The sequence below is a fragment of the Nanorana parkeri genome, unplaced genomic scaffold (genome assembly GCF_000935625.1).
Source record: "Nanorana parkeri isolate BGI_ZX_2015 unplaced genomic scaffold, ASM93562v1 scaffold266, whole genome shotgun sequence".
NCBI classification, from domain to species: Eukaryota; Metazoa; Chordata; class Amphibia; order Anura; family Dicroglossidae; genus Nanorana; species Nanorana parkeri.
In genome coordinates this window covers 1,299,947-1,322,977 of record NW_017306534.1, presented here as the reverse complement: position 1 = coordinate 1,322,977, position 23,031 = coordinate 1,299,947, and positions in this window count along the sequence as shown.

Sequence of the window (23,031 nt, the reverse complement as noted above, 5' to 3'; positions counted from 1 at the left end):
TGGGACATTACTATTGGCTATTTCAATTTGCAATAGCCAATAGTAAACTAGCATTGTAACCGCCCTCTGCTGCAGTTCCCCATCAGGTCCATCAGCAGAGGGCGGGAACAATGCTAGTTTACTATTGGCTATTGCAATTGCGGGTTTTTTTACAGCAGCAGAGTCGCCGGACAATAGAAAACTAGTTTCGGCTCACTTCACTTCAGATCGGTCATTCACTCGTCTGCCCTCGGCAGCTTGGTGAATAGACCCCCCAGTCTCTGACTGACACCTTTGAATGAACCATTGCGGGGCTGGGGAATGGCAGGCATGAGTCACTGCTCTAACAATTTTCTTGGTGTGTGTATATTTGTAACCTGAGATATTGAGTCCGAAATCAACAGATTTGTTTAACAGCGGGGTTAAGGAGTACCTGGAAAACGTCAAAAGAAGTTGAGAGTGCCACCTGCTGGCAGATTATTAATATTTATTATACACAACATTTATATGCATTATTTCATATTTACCTGGCAACAAAATGTAAAATTCAAATGTTATTTTTTAGTCCTGACCATAGTAAAAGGAAATAAAAAAATAAAATATATACATACATTCCCTTTAAAATGGACCTTTACCCCCTTTGGTCAGTATATAGCTCTGCATGCTAATATGAAATCATCTTACATTCATTACTTAAACAAACATATTTTCATTTTACATACAATTTCTTGCTTTCCACTTTCAGGTTCTTTTTTGGAAAAGTGATGCATCCTGGGAAGATTACATGTGCAGAGCATTGCTGGTAAATATCATCTATAATCTCACAAGATCTCAGGTAAAGGCACTTTCATCCCCTGAGATGATGTGCATGGTCACATGTCCTAGTCACATGTGCCAGAGTTCCAGGAAGTAAAAGGAGATGAATTAATCTGCCCTTTGTGAAAATAGCCACTATGAGAAAATGGGGAGGAAAATAAAATGAGGGCATGCAAATAAAAAGCCTGCAATTATCCATAAGTATCTGTTTGTAGATTGTCATTACTAAACATTTCTAATTGTGCCTTTGTTGTTATTTTGCAGATATGGGCAAAGTTCCTCTTTGAGGTCCACAAGATATTTCTGCACCAGAATGTCAACATTCACACAGTATAATTTTGCTTACTGGGCATCAACCCAGAGCTTGTTGTTCTGATTGGAATGTAAAGCACCAGAATGTACCAAGTATCATTAATTATTTACATATAGTATTAATATTAGGTTTGGATAATGTAGAAAGCCAGGTTTTGTGTGTACTGTTGGGGAAATTTCCCTTCACTGCCTGTCCTGTACTCACAACAGAAATTGAGAGGAAATCTCTACAAAATCAGGATGATTCCCCACTTTGACAGTTGTCACCAGAACAGGTGTGCCCATTAGAAGATGTACCTTTGCCTCTTGTTTTTTTGACAGCCGTAAAATTTTGGATGTGCCATAATTTTCTGTCTTGGAGACAATAATCACCAGACCATATAGAAAATGTGAATCTATCAAACTGGGACAAGGACAGCAACTAACAAAAGTGTAAGCAATGGTCACCTCCTGTATATGTCATGTTTTGCAGGGTGCTTGGCGAACACTGGTACTGAGCATAATCAGTGAAGAAAAAAGCCAGCACACCAGATTTCAATTGAATGCTTTAATGGAGCTCAATACAAGAACAACTTAACATTTCAAATCTGTCTTTCAACTATATAAAGGGGGACAACATGCCCCATATACATTACATTGATCATGTATAGATCTCCAGTAAGGGATACAATTGGAACCTGGTGTTTTGGCTTTTTTCTTCATTAGCAACACAAATCTGGTGGGAGTTGTAATCTTTTCCTACTCTGAAAAAAGTTATGGTCATGCATATTTTATATCCTAGCATTCAGTATGCCCTCCTGAGACCATGTGGCTCTGTTTACATCCGTCTGATAGGCCCTCAGTTTTCTTCAACCCCATACAGAAGGAATGCATGGTCAGGCACTACGCATGCCCCTGGTCAGGTAATTTGTCTTTCAGGAAGATCTTTTGGTTTGCAATCTGATTTGTCCTGTTGACCACCATAATTCATAGTCAAAAAGACATTCTGAAATTTTCTGCATAACTAGCAAAAACACATTTTTATTTAAGCTCATCAGGCAATGTAACTTGTTGCACCATGTATTTCCAGTTTATTTGTCGGTGTCCCCTTGTTTATATTTGGATCCATATTGAATGTAGTCACAACCTGAGTACATTGGCTGTTCCTTGACATTGGAGTGTCTTACGCTACAGCTGGTTTCCAGCACGGCTGGTAGGTAACTGTGATCTATAACTTGCAAGCGGCCCTGCTGTTTGTTACTGGCAATTAAATTCAGTGGTGCTTTTCTTCCATTCAAAGAAGGGTCTTTATATTTTAAATCCGGCTCTTCTAAAACTCCCCACTTGTGCTCTGGTAAAAAAAAAAGGCTCAGACTGACAGATTATCGCGAGGCAGTTAAGCATGTAATTGCTCAAATGAGTTAAAATCCCTTCAAATATCTGTCTTTGTACCTCATCACACCACTTCACGGACTCAAATATTTGACAATTGATGAAGATAAAACTAAAAGGATCTTCATTAGCTACCAACCACCGTGACAAGGTTCTTTCAGCTGAAGGCTGGCACATTTTGGAACTTATTATCTACTTAAAAACTGTAGGAAAGCAAGAGAAATACTTCTGTAGTTTAAAAGAGAGAAAAGTGGAAGCTTAGGGGCACAATATACAATCATATTTGTGAGCCCTGAAATTAATTCTGATGCTGACACTCAGGAAGATTTGTTTACTTCGCACAGTAAGGAGCAGAGAAAGGCTTGGAACACCAGCCTTCTCATTATTATCTTCCCACACCTCTAGGATTTTATCCCAACAGGAAAGTATGTATTGTAAGGGACGCCAGGTATGTTGCAGTATTCATGGCTCACAATTAGTATTTCTCCAAAGTGGTGAAAAACTCTTTTGTTGGGCTGCACGTGTTCATAGACAAGAACACTCAGTTTGATCTTTTGATTAAAGAAAGCCAGTAGAATGAAAATATATAGTATGCTAATGCTGACCTCCTTCTGAAAATACTAGTTACCTGGCAATATACTAGTTACACTGACACAGAAAAGGTATGCAGCAAGTAAACTCACAGTGAAAACAGAAATCTGAAAGGGCATACTTGTTAGGGGTAGGTGAAGCCATTGGATCATTATGAGTGATGCAACTAGCATACTACTTTCACCTACTATAACAGATTAGGTTCGGGTTTGCTTCGACCAGAGGTAGAGGGGAATCCTGTGAGATTTTAACCCTTCCCTGCATTTTCCAAGATTAAAAAAATGTTTTGGTTAAAGTCTTACGTTAAGAGTCTTTCCATACAATCATATGGTAATCACTGTCAGAATAAGTCTAAAACAGATTTTAAAAGAAAAATAATATTTTTTCTCAGCCTTGCAATTTGCTTGCAATCTATCCACTTTAATATTTCTAGCCAAAATCCAACATCATCACAATCTAAATTGGCAAAATGATCTTGTTCAGTGAGTAAAACTTAGAAATGTGAAAGGAAAAAGTGATACAATACATACATGGCCACCCTGGCTCCTCATTTGGAGATGAGCAACCATTAACATTTTGCAATGCTTCCAGTTTCTGAATAAACAAATAAAAGGTGGGTTAGTTCAAATTTCAATCTATTGTAATCTGGATAGCTCATATTTAAACATTAGAATCTATAAGTGGTTCACAAATCTGAGAACTGGAGCAGACTCTGGGTGATCTGGATTGGATACATATTCATTTAGCCTACTCTTGTAGTTCGGAATTATAACTCAATAACAATGTAACTTTGTGTCCTCGCCGGACTGCATGTAGGCTTAGCAGGTGGTTGCACATGCAAATGTATGTTTTGTGGCACACTGTGATCATTCCTGAGTGTGGTCAAGTGTAGTATGCCATATGCTCATGCATGTCCATGTTGTCTCAGACAACTGCTCACGTTTGGTTTAAGTCTCCATTTCAGGTTGCAAAGTTTGAACTCATTACCTGTTGTAAAGCTCATCCCTTGATTTTTTGGGTGTGATATATTTTTCAACCTTTTGCTACCAGACCAGGTTTCTAATCCTCATTGTATAGTCTGACTATGCCAGTTATGTTTCTCAGATTCATCCTACCTTTGGGTGACCCTGCTATTTATGAATTCTGGTCATCTCATTGCTCTCCTTACTAAACTGTTTCACTTTGGTCTAATACCACTAAAATTTATTCTGGCAAATAATACCTGCTGGTACATAAAGTTTAAAGATTATGTAAACCTTAACAATGAACTTCCTATATTTTGGTCTCCTTTTTGTCTGATAAACATACCACTGAAAGTGTTGTATTATTTCTGTTTGATAAGTAATAAAATATACCTGTTGATGCTGCCAGAAATCTTGTGAGCTGATACAATCCTGTGCCCTTTGCCTGTGCTCACTGTTATCAGTTACATTGTCCTCTGCTATGTCTGAGGACTGCAGAATCATGCCCAGCTATGTTATGTTCAATATGTTCAAATCTTCATCTTTCATTAAAGAAAATACCTAGTGATCCTAGCTTAAAGGCTCTGTCCTGTCTCCCAGCCATGCTCCTGCATTGTCACCCTCGCACACAACCTTCTCAGAGAGGTTACAAATTGCCTTTTAAACACACATTACACAGGCATGGTCCACTATCAGTTCATGCTCATCATGTTTAGGCAGGGATTGACTGCAAAGTGGCTTTAGGAAATCAGCAACACTGAGATGCAACAAAGACTGTAAAAAAGATAAAGTTTTTTTGAATTTAATATTAAGTATTAGTTTTTTTTATAAAGTAATAATTGTACAAACCATGGGAATTAAAATGCTGTTATTTATTTTTGTGTAACAATGGGACACCAGTAAAGACACCTTTCCTGATGCCACATGCTGGTCTTCTGTGTGGCCTCAGGGTCAAACCCTGTAAACTTGATTAGCATTGCATACTGTCTGTAACAGAGCATACATGGTATTAATAGCAAGGATCTATCATAAGAAATGTAAACTGTAACAAGGGACCAGGCCCACTTCAGTGGGGCAGTGGTCCCTAATAGAATAGGTTAAAGTTGAAGTAGATAAGGAAGGTAAAAAGAAGAAGGGAAATAACCAGTAATTTCTCCCAAATCTCAATAGTCCAGTAAAGCATAGTGTATCCACGGGTCCCATGTCTTTTTGAATTTCCTTTGAGGCTTCAAAGGCTTCAAGAGTGCATGTTGAATCTCCACAATTAAACCTTTGAAGCTGCAGGAGCTATCTTGAGCCCGCCCTAATTTCTTGTCTGAAAGACTTCAATCATCATCAATCACTTCTTCTCCTGATCTGTACTTTCGTCGGCCCACCTCTCAGAATGTTAAATTAATGTTAAAAGCCCACAGCTTTTAACATTCTCTGCCATCAATCAATTTGGCTCCTTGTCCCGAGTGTTATATGAAAGAACAGATCCCAGGAACTACTGTAAATTTGCAAGCTTTCTCTTTATTGGACAGTGGCCAATGGTTGGTGCAGACTCTAGCTGTGCAATTTGCTGATCACTTGTTTGATTACATTCTGAATCTGCACTTAGACTGTAATCCGCTTGATTACCCTCTATATACGTAGCACCCAGTGGCTAGCAGGGAAGTGTCTGTACTTCTAAAGGGATTCTGCTGCTATACACTGGACAGAACAGTTATACAACACATCAAGCGTTTGGTAAATGTAGTAAGATCCAGGCAAATTTTGAGAAATAGAGTTTTTTTTGTATAGGTGTTCGCCTCACTTCAGCTGTCACTTCCGCTCAGTTGAACCGAAGCATCTGCCTTCGGCTCAGCTGAGCCGCTCGGCCACATTCGGGAGCTACTGAACCAAAGGGCTCCCGCAAAGGAAGCTAGCCGAAGCTACGGCTGATCCTTTGGCTAGCTTTGTGAATAACCACATAAATATCATTCAATTAGGGTTGACACATGCTTTAAGAACTCTGGTTTATAAAAACTGACCCCAAAAGTTCTTAAGCAAAGCTAGATATATTACTTACAGTATCCAATAAAATATCTTGCAAATAAGAATTGTTTTCAACTGGTGTACATTTGTTCAGCTTTTCCAAATCAGCCCTATGGTATCTACACCAAGATTAACAAGTGAAGTATGTTAGCTGTTTGTTTTTTTTTATATAAAAGCAGTTTCGTTAAGATACATATTCATACATTATTCTACAAGACAAGATCTGGGTATGATTCCTCTTGTGAACAGAATAATGAACTTTTAACCTTCTCCTGAAATTAATCACACTTGATCTCTTGGGTAAAAATGTTTTAACATAAAGACATACTCTTTTGTGATTTAACAAACTATATTTTAATTGTAATTGATTTCTACCGAAAGGGGAAAAAAAATGAGTTAATTAGGGTAAGCTATTTAAAATCTTACAAAGTGGAATGCTTTACACAAGCCACAGATTAATGTAAAGTAATGAAATATTTTGAAATGACTGAGGAATGTAGTTTTTAATCGCTGAATGAATTAACATGATTCATAGTGTGCTATGCGGCAGGTTTATGAACACTACCTTTTAGGCACTTTCCTGTTTAATAATGTAAAATAATGTTCTCAGTACAGATTTCACAGCTACTTATGAACTCATGGTATGACAGATAAATGTAATGGATCTTATTTAGCAACCAGACATTGGATCATTTATAAAAAAAGAGAGAAAATGTCTAGGTTGCCCCTGACACCCAATTATGGTACAACCATCATGAAAAGGAAGTTAAAAGAGATGAAGATCTGATTGGCTGCTGAGGGCAGTCCAAGACACCTTTTTGCCCTCCCGTTATTTTTTTAGAGGCTTTTTACTTTCTCTTTTTTATAATAGTAACAGATATGGTTAACAAATTAGGAAGATAGAATAAAGAAAGTGAATATAAGATAGAGGCGGGGGAAGAAAAAAAGACTGCAACAAATGTGGGTTAATTCAGATGAATGTATATGTTCACTTAAAGTGTAACTAAAACAAAACTTTTTCTAGTTCTGAAGGCATGGGATAGGTTAGAGCCACCGTCATGTTTTTATAGCGTGGGCCTGCCTGATAAAGATGTGGTGAGTAATGATAGCAAATGGTTTGCAAATCAATGCAAATAAGTGAGTTTTTGACCCATGTAGAAGAGATGAAGATAAAAGACCGTTTAGGACTATTTTCAGATACTTTTTAATAAATTTGTAAAACAAAAAAGAGTGGAAATAAGCCTTTATTTTTCAGAAATAATAATTTATGTTGGTAAAAAGGCAGTGGGGTGCAGAGAGGTGCAGATACATTTCTCAAGTAACCAATGGAACAGATTTTGAAAAATATGCTCATCTGAAATAGCAGTCCTTTTTAATACAAGTGATGCAAATATCATATTACATAATAAAGCTTTTGATTTTTGGGTAGAAAGATTTTTATTCAATTTTTACATTGAAAAATCAAGTGTTTGCCTCCCATGACAGTTATAAATTGTGCTCAGAGAACGTGCATATGATTTTGTAAATTCGGGCATATAATAATTCGATATTTCGGATTCAGGCGAACCACCGAATCAATGGAATTTCGTTGATTTGCAAGTTCGTCCGAATTCGAATGTACATGTCTACTATGCATGGCATCCTTACTGATGAATAGGAAACTGCAGGAGGCAGGAAGGGGCAGTAAGTCTTTAACACTTCCAGGAAGTTTTAAAGCTTGCATATAGGCATGTATCTGTAGATTGCTGGAGCAGCAGGCAATGCATGCATTTGTTTTATACTTTTGTCCGAAAAGTATATACTTTTCAGAAAAAAGTGATTAACAAAATCAAGATTAACTTTTCCTGCAATTGAACAGCACGCATACACACCTCTCTCAAGGCCTATATGTCTTACCTTACCTCTGTTCCAGCACTGAAGCCTCTGTCTTTGTCTCTGTGGAATTCAACACTTCCGGGAGTATCAGATACCTGTGTTGCAGTGGTTCCATCCTCTGATGCCCATGTCAATACAGGACTGAGCAAGGCTGGGAGGATGGAACCATGCAGTGGGGTCACAGGCACCTAACACTTCGGAAAAGGTTGAAAACAAAAGAGACTGTTGGGCGTTACAGTGTTGGAACATGGGGAAGGCTGGACTAATGGTCCACTGGAGAGGTGACTATAAGACCTCTTCTATTGAAGGGAGCTTTCATCTTTACTTTTTCATTACCTGATAGAGTGGCTTTAAATAAGTGAACACCCAACAAAGTTAGCACTGCATTGGTAGCTAGCCTTGTCCTAGCCTCATCATATATAGACAGCAATTTTTGTTGGAAAATGTTTTTTCTCTTGTGATTCCACTGAGAAAATGTCTTTAATTTAAATGAACAAACAGGAATTGATGGTTCTTCATGCATGACTATTAATCATTGCCTTTTAATTATTTTTCTTAAAACAATATTTTATGCAGCCAGACACATATGCACATTTGAGAAAAATAAATTAATATTTGTCTGGGAATACTAAGCCTTGTGGACATTTTCAATGCAGTAAATATTATGCTAATCAAACCATATCCAATTGGCTTTGTAACACAATTATGTTTGATATGTAGCACTAAGCACAAAAGCATACTCTTGGTGGCAACTTGTTATGTGGATAGAGAGTCTGATATAAATTTCATGGTAAACATGATTTCTATTTTATTAAGGGACTACATGGAATGTTAGACCAAAATAAAAATCACAGCACATTGTAATGAAGAGGTTTTTCTTTTCCATGTTAGTGTTTTTTTCCTGTTGTCTGAGTACAACTGCTTGGAACAGCTGGAAAGAACAACAGAATTAGCTGGGTCCAGAATTAAAGTGACACTAAACTCAGTAGTCAACTCCTAAAAATGCATTCAAGCTCCTCAATTATTAACAAACATGTAGCGTTTTGAGCATCACTCAGCTGTAGATCCTCAAATCATCTCTGAATTCATGCTGACACTGTCCTTCCTTCTGGAGGGTGGCTAATTTTGTTCCCCATGGTCCCTGGGTGTGTTGTAAAGTAGCCACCACTCCAAGCTCACTCCTGTGATGGACTACAAGCTCACATTTACTGTACTAAATTGTATTGAGATTATAGTCCATCATGGGAGTGAACTTGGAGCATTGACTACTATTTAACATATGCTGGGACCATGGAAAACAAAATGAGCCACCCCCCCAGAAGGAAGGACAGTGTCAGCACCAATTCAGAGATGATTTGAGGATCTACAGCTGAATGATACACAAATAAAATACATTTTTGTTAATAGTTAAGGTACTTCAATACATTTTTAAGATTCAACTCCTGAGTTTAGTGTCACTTTAAACACATTTTGAATATACCCTAGCTAAAGGCACAAATATAATATCCCAGAGCCAAGCACCTAAGTGCTTCTTTTCATCTTTCCTGACACATTTTTGTAAAAAAAAAACAACAAAAAAACAGGAGCATTCTCTCTGTTGTCCTACGCTTCTCTTTATCCCATTTTCAACAAAAGCATGTTAAGAAGAAACAATACAGAGAAAAAACAGAGGTCCCTGATGAGCTCTTATTTCTTAGCCCGTTTATACTGTAAAAATTGACAGTTTCACTATCTTTAAGTAGCACAATTTAAAGAGGGTAAGGCTCACATGACAACTCAAAATGATGTTTCTATAACTATATTTTCTACCTTTGGGTGGCCATAAATGGGCCAACACCTTGCCACAGTTAAGCTGCCTCTGACCTCCTGAGGTGAAAATGATCACCTCTAGCTCCTATAAATCACCTCAACCACTTCTAGTGACCAGAAGCCTTTGTAATAGCACATGAGTTTCCATTATAGCTCCCCCTGATCCTTTCTTCTTCTATAAGGAGGACGGAAGGTCGGAAAGTACCTCTTATCTGAAGGATAGTTTGTAAGCCAAATTCCAGTAATGGAGTAACTAAATTGCAAATATGCATCTGTTCTTCTCTGATATATCTGCCCATCTAAGGACTGCCTATATTAAAGGATTCATCCAAAAAGGAAAAGGCAATCTACCATACTAGAAATGGATTTTGGCAAACTTAACCAAAAGTGGTATATAAAGAATGCAGATTAGAACATATATGGATTCCATACAGGATAACTTTAGCAATAATAATGACTGCATTTTAATAAACCACAAAGCCCTCCACAGATAATAAACTACAAACCTTCTTTAAAAAGTAGGCATTAAAGTACCTCTGTTACACTAAAATCTAAAAGGTCTTATTGCGCTATATTTATTTGACAACACTTCCAACAAAAATATTCACTCTTTACACCCTATACAATTTCACAAACAAATCTTTCTTTATATATGTTGCATTAGGTATAAATTATATGTTTTATTTATTGCTGTCATACATTTTTGTAACTATTAATTAGGTATGCACTGGACACCCTTCTATTACAACATATGGATACTAATATAATTGTAATCAGCTTTGCAGCACATAAATTATTAACCATTCTCCACCTTTTAACTGGAATTGTACATTTTCTGTCCCAAGACTGATAAGTGAGCTTGAATTCATCTCTATGTTATGCTGTACATATTCCCCACCTGGCTGTGTGTTCAGACAGAACAAGATAAATACCCAGTAGACATAAAGACAGAGAAAGTGCTGTAATTGCTCCAGTAATGACTCTCAGGCATCAAAGGAAGCAAATAATGGTATTTAACACTATTTCCATTCTTTGGCTGGAATGTAATTTTGGAGTTATTGTCAGCCACTATAGTGGATTTGCAACGACTCCAAACATCATATTCCATTTCTTTAATGAGCAGCCACCTAGATATTAATGGCTGATATCCAGTCACAACCTTAAAGAACAATGACTTGATTAAAATTATTGCATGCTTCCCTTTTTCTAAGACTTGTCTATCGGTGAGATGAGGATTCAATTAACACGGCAAAGATTATGTTCCTGGTAAAAAAAGCTGTGAGTGGTAGTCATAAATCTTCTAGGAAGAGTTTGGGGACTATGTTGGAACGTGAAGTAAAGTAACACTGGCACTTTATTCATGTACATATTATCTCAAGTTTAATAAAACACAATGATAAATAAAAAACGAAATAAAAATACTAAAACTGTTATTTATTAAAATAAGAATGTGTAGGTTGGAAAGAACACTCCCTGTCAGGACCAATACAAACCTTACTCCTGGTCTCCAGGGCCAGCCTTTCTTCGTCTAGGCCATCAGGAGATGTTTCGGGTATCCCACTTCCATAAGGGATCTACATGGCCAGCGTTACCAGCCCTCACCCCCTTGGGCTTTCGTAAACACCTTCAATTTCTATAATTTTCTCTCCTCCCTTCCTCCTTCATCGTATTTTGCCCACCCTCTAACTGTTTTCGAACAGGAATGATAATGGCCTGGTTCACCACATCATGTTCTTTCCCTCTGCTATAAACTGCTTCTTAAGCCAGACATGGAATTGCCTCTTGATTTCATCGACAGATGGGAACGAAACCTGGATGTCTCCTTCTCCCATACAGAACGATCCAAGTTATTATTATTATTTCTCTGAAATCATCCATCAGTAACAAACACCAGGAATCTGGGTACAAATACTGACCAGGTGATACAGGTCTACCAATGTGCTCCATACCATTTTCCACAGATAAGTGTTGGCGCTGTGGCTCCTTCCCCGCAGGCACGGTCCTCATTTTTTGGTCGTGTCCTTTGCTACAGGATTTCTGGTCACAGGTTTACAAAATTATACATAAATTTACCGACCATGACCTCCCCTAGACCCTTCATTTTTTTTTGCTTCACCACAATTCTTTCTCCCTCAAAGGATACAGGCGCTCAATGGTCATTCACTTGGTGAATGCTGCTCGCACCTGTAATCTCAGCCTTGTGGAAAAGTACCTCTCCTCCCACAATGAAATTATGGTTCAATAAAATAAATGATATCAAACATATGGGTGACCTCACTAGTTCAATCAAAGGCTCTACATTTTGCTCAACTTGGTTGTTTTGGAATGAGTTCCTTCTCACAGAAGAAAATTGCACCCTCTTGAGCACTTGATGTGATTCCCTCATCTTTATCTCCTTCTTACTAATTTTTCCATTTCTATTTGCCCCCCTCCAACCCCTCCTTTTTTTCCCTTTCCTTCCTGACATTGGTCCCTAATGGTAATACATTTGTTTCCTATATTGATGGCTACAATTTTGCTCCACTGGTGAATCTATGTGGTACATATTTCAGCTTTGCCTATATGCCCCCTACCTGTCTAGCTATGCTATTATCTGTGAAATTGTTTAATTGGTTTTGTGTTTATTGTTCCTTCTTTTTCACGCATGTTTGTCATGTAAAAATTAATTATTTATTAAAGAATTTATTAAAACAAAAACACTGAAAATTCAGTTGGGCAATAAAGCTTGACCCACTAGTATTAAAACTCAAGTTATGAAATGAATATATTGGCTGTCATTGCTCAAATTTACATCTGAAATGCTAGTTGCCTGTATATAGAAGAGCTCTGACTTTTCTCTGACTTTAATTCACTGCATTTTTGTTCTGGGTGTATGACTCAGACATAATAAAGTCACACACAGGTAGGTAACAGTCACAGAAGAAGGCCAGCAATGGAATCCTGACTATTTCTATCAAACCAGGTCTATTTTAACGTGAGCTGCACAAGAGTTTTGCTCTGCAAAATGAAAATCCCCTGTGCACCCATCAATTTATAGTATACTTTTTAAAGTAATGTGCACATGGGCAGGGCAGCTCAATACCATGCAAACCTTTCCCAGCTCTCATACCAGCTACCAAGCAAAATAAATAAATACAATTCTACACTGGACTCTCAAGTTTTTCATTGCTATATATGTCCTATGATGGGAGTATTGTAAGACTAGAGTTATGAACCACAGGCAATGTGGCTATCAAATATATCTGCAAATGTATGCACCAAAAAGATTTAGCGTTTTGTAGATTTAGCGTTTTTTCTTTTGCTGGAAAGCTGGTATGAGTGCTGTCAACATATTTATGTTTTATTGTATTATAATAATAATAATAATTGTTCAATGACTATTGTGAGATATCTTCCTGTGCTGCCTGCCTGTGCTGACTACCAGCATTGTTCCCAGCTATCTGTATGAAGTACAGAACACCCCCCTCCCCGCATTATGAAGCTAAAAAGAGGAAAAGTGTTTTATAGTCCTAAAACACTTCCTGTCCTAGGGTGACAATGCTGCACATCCATAGATACAGTACAGTGAGTAAACATTGTCACTCTGTGACAGGAAATGTGTCATTGGCAGAATCACCAGGTGAAAAAAAAGGGAACAAAGTCTGAAAAAAGAGAACCAATGCAGCCACCATACCTATGGACTGGTAAGTTACAATATATTACATTTTTGTTCTTGGGGTTAAATATACTTTAAAAAAGAGAACACTGCTTGCTTTTATAAAACATTCCATAGCCAGTCATTTTCATGTTAGTATTGTTTTTTTTTAAAGTTAACGGAAAGTGTTTTGTGCATACTTTATTTATTATTTGTGTTCAGGACTAAAAATACATGTATTCAGGTGAATATCAAATATTGTATATTAATATTTTGTTTTTAGTAGCAGATTGTGCTCACAGTTCCTTTTCTTACATTGAGATGCTATCTCTGTACAGTTTGTCTCTTTGTTGTAAAAAAAAACCTAAACAAACAAAAAAAAATAATATTACAGACTTCAATATCTGAGCTGCAATTTACACACAAACATAAATTAGTCAGAGCAGTGACTTACCCCCTGAGCAGATGGCTCAGTCTGAAGTTTTAATCAAACTACCTTAAAACAGTCAGCATCTGCTGTGCTATTATTATTATTATACGGGATTTGTAATTTTTGCTAACCAATAATGCGATGGGAATCCATTGTTATGTGTTAAATAATTGAATTAAAGAGGAACTCTGAGCAAATTACAAATGAATCCTTGCATTGGGGCTACACCACAAATAACAAAGATATGCTCTCTTGATCCTCGATCTGGCCTGGCTGTAAGACCTGTCCCTGTAGCCTCTTCTCCCCCATGCTTCCCCATGCTCCGACGCTCCATTAACTTGTATTGGATCTGAGGATGCCAAGGGACATACCACAATCAGAGCAAAGAGGGAAAGAGGTGAGCTGTCACCACCACAGGATGGAGAATCGGGGAGTTCTTCTTTAAAATATAAACATTATAGCTGCTCTTTCAGGTGTTAGGACATGTGACTATATGGCATCTTAAAGGAAGTGTCCAACCCTCTGTTCTTCTCTTTCTGCAATGCAAAGGGACCACTGAGGATCTACTTTCATGGTGTTCAGTGTGCAAACACAACGTGAGAGAACTAAGCACATTGAAATAGCAGCAGCCAGACCCTTTTTATCCTGTTGCATTATTGCAATGCAGAAAACAGCAGCTCTGGTATGTTAGAGGTTTCCCACTTTGTCAGCTAGTAAACCACACTATTTATTGAAAGAATTGCACCAAAAAACGTATTAAATCTCAACTCCAGATTGGGCCCCTAGTTTATGCCCTTCACATCAATTGGAGCATCCCCACTTCTATTTTATTCTAAATAAAATTACCATGCTTTTCATTTTTCAAATAGATGTTCAGTCCAGTTTTGTGACATCACTTCCTCCTATTCTTACGTGGCAGTGTGCGGGTCATGAATGCTGCAGGCAGCGACTTCAGGTAGTGGCATGTCATTGCTCTCTGTAGAATTTTCCTGTAATCCCGGGGTAGCATCATGACACCATGGGGTCACTGGAAGGGGGGTTAAATAAATCTGGAAATAATTTATCTCAGCGGAGTGGCACTGGATCACAGAGCAATGAGTCTTTAGGGGGACAGCACCAGAGATTGGGTGACTATTATATACAGAATTGCTTTTTTGGTATTAAAAATGCTGGGAAACTGGAAAAAAAACTAAAGCTGATTTGTAATGAAAAAATGAAATATTTGAATGAAGTCCTCCAAATTACTCATCCATTGTTTGAAATCATGCTTATGGTAAACATAGAATGCAAAGGGAATTCAGACAGTCAAGAATTGGGGGTGCTTATAGTCATGTCAAGGGTATTATGTGGCTTCTGAAACATTGGTTGCAAAATTCTTCTGTGTGTGCCGGTTCCGGTGCACAATTCATTAAAAAAATAGCTGGAAGCGGAGTTCAGGTTTAAGATGAGCCTGCGGGGAATATTAGAGGTGTAAACTAAGAGCTTTAGTAGGGAGTTGACAAAAGTAGCTGTCAGGACTTACCTTTGATTCCTCCCAAAGTGACATCCTCTTTGAAAAAGTCAGTTTTTGCATAGTTGCTTCCAGGGGGCTCCTGGCTGATGTTTGAACATCATTTGCTGTCTGCTCTCTCGTAAAGCTATTTTGCCACAGGTTCACTTTAAGTAACCCTAATTGCGTGTATCAGTTTAACTTACTAATATCATTAGAGTTATTATTTTATCAAGGTTTTTTTTTTCTTACAATTACTCGCTCTTACAATAACTTGAAGAATATTATCATTCAGTTACTGTTTTCACAGAGTATTATATTAAGCAAACTCATTTATCAAGTTTTATCTGAAAAAAAAGAGTTTTCTAGTAGGTGAGCAGAAGAAATGCCGTCAGTCCTGAAATGAATCTATCCTCTGACACCTGTGTGGTAAATCCAGGGCAATTTGCATGGTTCTGCTTCTAATCACTTTCTATATACATCTGCATGCTCATTTTCTGATTGCTGATGAGGTGACAAGGTTATTGGACATACAAGCACTTATTATTTAAAACATACAAGGAAGTAAGATAGGGTTCAGCAGGGTCTCCCGTCATTGTCAATCTGTTAATGAAAAATTATTGAGCAAGAATACCGTGAGGAAAGTAAGCAGAAGAAATTAAAATGACCAAGGAGACACTTTATAGAGAAAACGACAGATCTGTCCATAGATGGACCCGGGGTCAAGCCAAGTTATAGAGTAAGTGTTGGAATATCACTGAGTGACTGTGAGATTAAAAGACAGGAAATCCTTCAATTTGATATTTTAGTTTTTTTTTAACTTATATACAGCAAAGAGATCTATTTATCTGCTACAAGCTAAGCAACATGCAATCCTTTTTGTATATTGCTAAACAATATTTGTGAGTAATTTATTAACAACAGTACTTAATGCTAATTCTTAGCATGCATATGATTAGTTGGAAGTCTCCTAAAGTGATATAGAACCCTTACTTTTACATCTATTGTAATGATAAGATGAAGACTTACACTATTTGCTGCCTTTTGATAAATAAAATGTATTGTTTTCCTCTGCTGTAGCTGGTTCTCTCAGCGCTGGCACTGCTTTTCCAGTTACAAGGTAGCTCTTTCCTTGCAGGGTCCTATGGAGCCACCCTTGTTTGAGCATGCTCCTAGCCAGAACTAGAGCCGACACTGTATCCTAGCATCAACTCAAACTCATAGCCCTACTGCAAGCCACTCCCCTGCTTCCACCTTCTCCCTCCTCAAAACGAATGCAACTCTCCTGCTCCTGTCTCCTCCCTCTTAAAAACGAATGTCACTCCCCTGCTCCCGACTCATCAAAGCTAATAACATTCCCTGATCCCAGTATACAGTTTATGTGCCCAATGTAAATGCTTTGACACTTATATGAATAAAGTAATGTATTGGTAAATGTTTTGTATTAGTAATGTATTGTTTTACATATAAAAGTGGAACATTTATTACTACTTTAAAGCACACACAATGGGCTTTAAAGTGGAACATGGGGCTTCCTATTGCTGATTTCATTCTGAAAATGTTAGTTACCTGGATGTGTTTGGTTTCAGTACTTTTGAATTACAGATCAGGAACAAACATGAGTGTCAGAAATCCTTATTTTAGTACTTGTATTAGGTCATTGAATTAGAAACCATTGAAACCAAAGCATCAGGATGGCAGCTAGGTAACTAGCATTCTCAAAAGGATAGGTCAGCAAAGGCAGCTTACATGATTCTTTTATGACAGGGATTCTTTAAATTCTTCCAAAGCTGAGCTCTCCTTCTAAAAATGCTATTCGGCTGGCTCTCATGCTGCTCCATGTCTTCATCTAAAGTAAGGAGTAGATAGTTTTCACTTTGGAAATTGACTGTTTATTAAAAAAGTAAGGGAGCACATGTATTTCATTGAATCCTTATTCCATACAAGTCAATAGTGGTTGATTTACTTCAGACGTAGAAGCTGTTGAGTTTGCAAAGTGAATAATAGCAAATAAATTAAAACTGTGTTTGCTTTGAGTCCCTACTAAACATGCATAAAACATTCTAGGGCCAATTTAGACAGGAGCCAATTAACCCAGCAGCATGTCTGGAGATCTGGAGTCTGGGAGGAAACTGGAGTACCCAAAGGAAACCCATTCAAGCACAGGGAGAACATGCAAACTCCATGCAGATAGTGACCTGGTTCTGAATGGGGACCTAAGTGCTGCAAGGCAGAAGTGCTAACCACTGAACCATTGTAAATAGTAACCACTGAACCATGTGTATGCAAAAGAAAGCTAAAAGCACCTCAGATGCAAATAAAAAAAAGCCATTTTCCCCCTACAACTTACTGTATTCATGAACTCTCAAAAACATGTTTAATTAGTGCACATTTTAAATCATAGGGGCTGATTCATAAAGGGTTTGCCATTTGCAAAGCATTACTGTCCCTAGATGGAGCTAAGGAACATGGGAATTTCCTATGCCGCTCAGTTTTATCTAGTAGCAGAAATACCATGTGAACGGCATTCACCCAGATATATACTGGGCAAATCCTTTATAAATCGGCCCCTATGTGTATACATGAGTTTTTGTGATATTCACATTTTACTTTCCATGATAGTTTTGCCTAGACAGATTTTCTGTTTAGTGACTATCATTATGTAACCATGTTTCCAGTATAAAAATTAAATAAATAAATGGAGAAACCAGAGCACCCTTCAAATGAGTGGATATTATAGAGAGTGAGGCTGGTTTTATTATTTTGTTACTTTGGAGACAGGGTCACTTTAAAAAAATGTTGACATGATATAATTGATATAATTGAAAATACGCCACTTAGAGATTGTATTATTTTAATCATTCTGAGCAAACTGATAGATTGGCATTGAGAGAGAGTAACATTACATAACAATCAGTGTTGCTGCCTCCATGCACACATGTGATTAAAAATGATGACACAAACAATAAGACCCACAATGTATTATATATGTTAATATAACCCCATACTAAAAAAATTGAGGCTTTTGTTTCTGGCCACTCCTTTTTTACAATGCTGATTACCCATTTCTAAAATTGATCCTCAGGAATCAATAATTTCTGTGTTGCTGAACCTGAATAAATATATATTCAGGTGAATAAATAAACTGTAAGTAATACAGTTGTACTGAACTGGCCGCATACTACACTAGCCACATACTTGTCCTGTGTAAGTGACAGGAAAAGTAATGAAGCTAGAGACAGCCAAGTAAACAGATCTTAAGAAGAAGGTTATCAATGGCAGTTTTACCTAATGCGACCCTCTCATGTCTCTTTAAGTTACTGCTGAGTCGTGTTGTAATGCAGGGGTTGAAGGATGAAACAATGGCAGTGGGGGACACAGGTATGAGACACCCCCAGAAGTGTCAAATACTAAAGGGATTGATGTGGGCTGCAGTGCCAAAACGCAGATGAGGTACATGACATGGCCTGCTGGAGGGGTGAGTATACTAGCTCTCAAATGCAAGGACATTTAACATCACTTTAAAAGTGACATCACATTCATGCACACAAAAACACACATGGGCAGAGATAAAAAGAAAATAATGAAAGAAAAGGAACAATTAAATTTTCCTCATAATGGCAGCTACTGGCAGCTACTGGATAAAACCGCACCTCTACGTCAAGTGTACCTGGTGCTAAATGTTCATTTAAATGTGGTAATATCATTTGACTGGAGCAATAGGGAAATGTAAAACAACAGGCATGTAAATAGAAGAGAGCTGGAGGACAGCAAAGGACACTGGGAGATAGAAGCAAGAAATCACTGCAAAGCGTTCAAAATTCTCCAGCTGCCTTGCTTTTAGTTTGCTACCATTCCAATTAAAATGCAAATTAAATTTATAATTAGCATCAGAGAAACCTCCTTGTGTACTGCAAAAACATTTGGGCTACAGGCACAGAGCTGGCATTTTCAGTTATCATAGGGGTCAGTGCACAAAACAACAGATCGTGCTGCCCTACCTACATTTAGAATCGGTAAAGGTGACAGATTCTTGGCTTTTAGGCTAAAAGAAACATTTAAACGATCAATCAAGAGTCAGTTTATCTGCAATTATCCACTGTAAGCACGATGCTTAAAACAGCCATTATATTGTTACCTCTGTCTTTTGTACTGTGATGCTAGAATGCTTTTTAGTAAAAACTGGCATGGATTTAAGCATATAAACTTTTAGATTGTAAGCTCTCACATGCAGGGCCCTCCTAAACATCTTGCCTTGTATTGTATTGTAACGGCGATGTCTTCCTTATATTGTAAAGAAGTGCACAAACTGTTGGCGCTATATAAATCATGTATAATAATAATAATATAAAATAGACATGTGCATTCGGATTCGGGCTAACCTGTAAATCAACGAAATTCAGTTGATTCGGCGGTTCCTCCAAATCCGAAATAACAAATGTATTATATGTCTGAATACATAAATTAATCTCCAGAACGCGCTGCTGCCTCTGGCACATTCTGCACATGCCCGCCACCATCCTGACGTCATACGCTGAATGAGTGGTGGCCACATTGGCCGCCGGCACATTCTGCACATGCATGCCACCATTATGGAGTATATTTTGGTATACACCAAGATGGCGGCACCAGAACATGCGGCCGCTGCCATCTTGGTGTATGCCAAGATACACTCCAAAATAGCAGAACTCGTACCTGCAGTTTATGCTGCGGTTTCAGATTTGGAGGCTCATTGCCTCAAAATCCGAAACATCATAAAAATGTATTTCCTTTGACAAAATGAATAAAAATGTTTTTAGTTTTCATTTGTTTCGTCCGAAACTTTTTGCAATGCACATGTATTGTATGTAAGAAGCATACGTACTTGAAGCATGTTGGTCAAGCTTGCTTTCTTGATGGGTGTTATTAACTCATAATAGCAGCTACTGGATAAAACTGCACCTCTACGTCAATTGTACCTGGTGCTAAATATTCATTTAAATGTGGTAATATCATTTGACTGGAGCAATAGGGAAAATGTAAAACAACAGGCATGTAAATAGAAGAGAGCTGGAGGACAGCAAAGGACACTGGGAGATAGAAGCAAGAAATCACTGCAAAGCGTTCAAAATTCTCCAGCTGCCTTGCATTTATGAGCTTAAGGGCCCATTCACACTTGTGTGCTGTTGTGATGCACCTGCAATATGTGCAGTGCCAGTAAAGCACAACATACTACAGTGCACCACAATGAATATACCGTGCATTCTGGTGCAGTGGGTTGTTAAGAAAGGTTTCTGTAAATTTTTTTATCTGTTATGATATGTTGACAGTTCAAGTTAATTGCTGTGCATTAATGCACCTAAATGTGTCCCAATACTCCTGTGTTTGTAGTAGCCTCCCTTTGAAAATACTTTGCCTGAGTGAATGGTGGGTTCAAAATTGTCCAAACTGTGAGGATAAATTGGCTATAGCTGACCAACTTATTTTCTACCTGACCTACCCAAAATGTGTTAGGTAGAGTAAGAAGGGATTCAAATATCTGGTAGGAATTTATTGATGAATGTGTCCTGGTGGGGTGGGATGGGCGAGGGGTTACTCAATTTCTATCCTAGGTACAATCAGTAACTGGAACAGGAAGTGAGTGCACTCCTTCACAGAGTGCCACAGATAACAGAATAAATAAACGGACTAAGGTTATTTCCCTTGCTTGCTGTATCCAAAACCAAAATAAAACATTTGGATAGACTTCTACCTTAGAAGAGTTTTTTAAACCTCATTGTGTTATAATGAATGAGCCCAGCTGTTACGCACCAGCACTCCTTCCAGTTATTCTCAGAACTGTCATTCAGCTGACACTATAGAGTATTTTCCTTTGTTTTTTTTACTCAGAATGCTACATAAAAGGTTATGTAGGGAGATGATGGGAGAGATGCAGGAGCTGGATCAGCACAAACAGTAATTAGACATGCCCAGAAGAGAGGCAATGGCTAATGACATGGCAGGTAGAAATGGTCTATGCAAGGAAAATGACTAGTCAAATTTGCTATAAATTTCAAAGCCACATTGCAATTTAAATAAAAAATATGGAAATTAAAACGCCATAAGTAAGCATTTAAAAAAAAAAACAGATTTCTCTGTGCTTTTCCTGCAATTTGTTTTGGATGGCGGCAGTCTCTTTTAGGCTTAAGCTGGCCCCACACAAGAGAAAATTAAAAGTCTTAAGCAATGTTTTTTTTTTTACCTATTAAGTACATTAACTAGATAGCCCATTATGTACTGATATGAGAACAGACACCAGCATCATACAACCAGCTCACCATACGACCTGTACATCTTGAACTTCATTGAGACATTTATGAAAACCAGTACATGTAAAAAGCAGTTGTTGCAATCCATAGCAAACAGACAAATTCCAAGTGCCCACTAAAAGATCAAAATATAAAATTTTATACTTCCAATTTCTTTTCTAAAAGTGTCCCGCATGACCATAATATGAAAAGTCATGCCTTGGGGTGTTCAACAGGCAAACATTTTGAATAGGAGTTTTGTATTATTAGAAAGGAAAACAGCAATTCACTTGCCACATTTGGTTTTATGCTGCATGAAATATGATAGCAATCAGTGTGCAGATTTCACAAAAAATTCTGATTAAGATGTAGACAAGGTTAATTATTCATTTGAACACAAAAAGATTGCTGAATATGGAAGAGCTAGGGCTGCAGTTTTCTTTTTGTTGAATCAGATGTCAGAGGTCATCAGGAGTCACTGGTATTGTACAGAAGATGCTAGGGGTCACAGCCTCTAATCAAACCCTCTATGGAAAAATTAAGCCATGCTTGCTTGCAGATAATTAATTTAAGAATTGATGGGAAACTAAAACACTAGAAATTGGATTTAAACTAGTCTGATCATGATGTAATGGTAATCCAACGACTCCAATAGGTAAGGGACAAATACCATTTAACAAGATAATTTTGCCAATCTTCATAGTCATCCTTATGGAATTTGGCTTTCTCTTGAAAGTATATTTGTTAATTAATTTACAAAATTATGATTTGTCCTAATTATATGCATGTAAAATAATGCCCTTCCCTTGTGCTTTCACCAGTAATGTAATCATGTTTCAAAGTAATTTCATTTTAAGGTCCGATTAATATTGAATGTTTTGCTAATCCAGCTAAACTAAACATCTTTAGCTGAAATCTTTACTTCTTCACTAATAAGATATAATGTTAATGATATTTGGAAAACAAATATTAGTTATATCCACAAAATAAATAGGATTTTTCAGGTTGTTTGTTATTACAAAACTAACAAAGAAAAACATTTGGTTTTTATGCAACTGGTCGAGCTTTGCTTCCCAGGACAATTCACAAGAGCCAGACAGAGGGTTATAATAGATTTGCTGTGCCGAATCTCTAATTGTTTTGACGTCTTTTTCAGTCGAATAAAGAAGAGAAAGAAATCGACATTGTATTATTTTGCTGCGTAATCAAAAAATATTGTTCCACCACCTGTTTTCTGTTAATTATTCAAAGGAGCTCCCTATAAATCATAACACTGGACAATAAATTAAACTGTCAAATGTGATGTCAAAGGTTATGTCTGCAAAGTTATAGTGCAGTCAGGGGGTGTGAAAGATCATTCACTGTCAAGCACCACTGGGAGACGGTCTGTTGGGACAAAGGGAGAGAAAAAAAAAATCAAAGTACAGAAGAATACTTGGAGACACTCTAGCTGAATACACAAAAGAGATCAAATTGACATG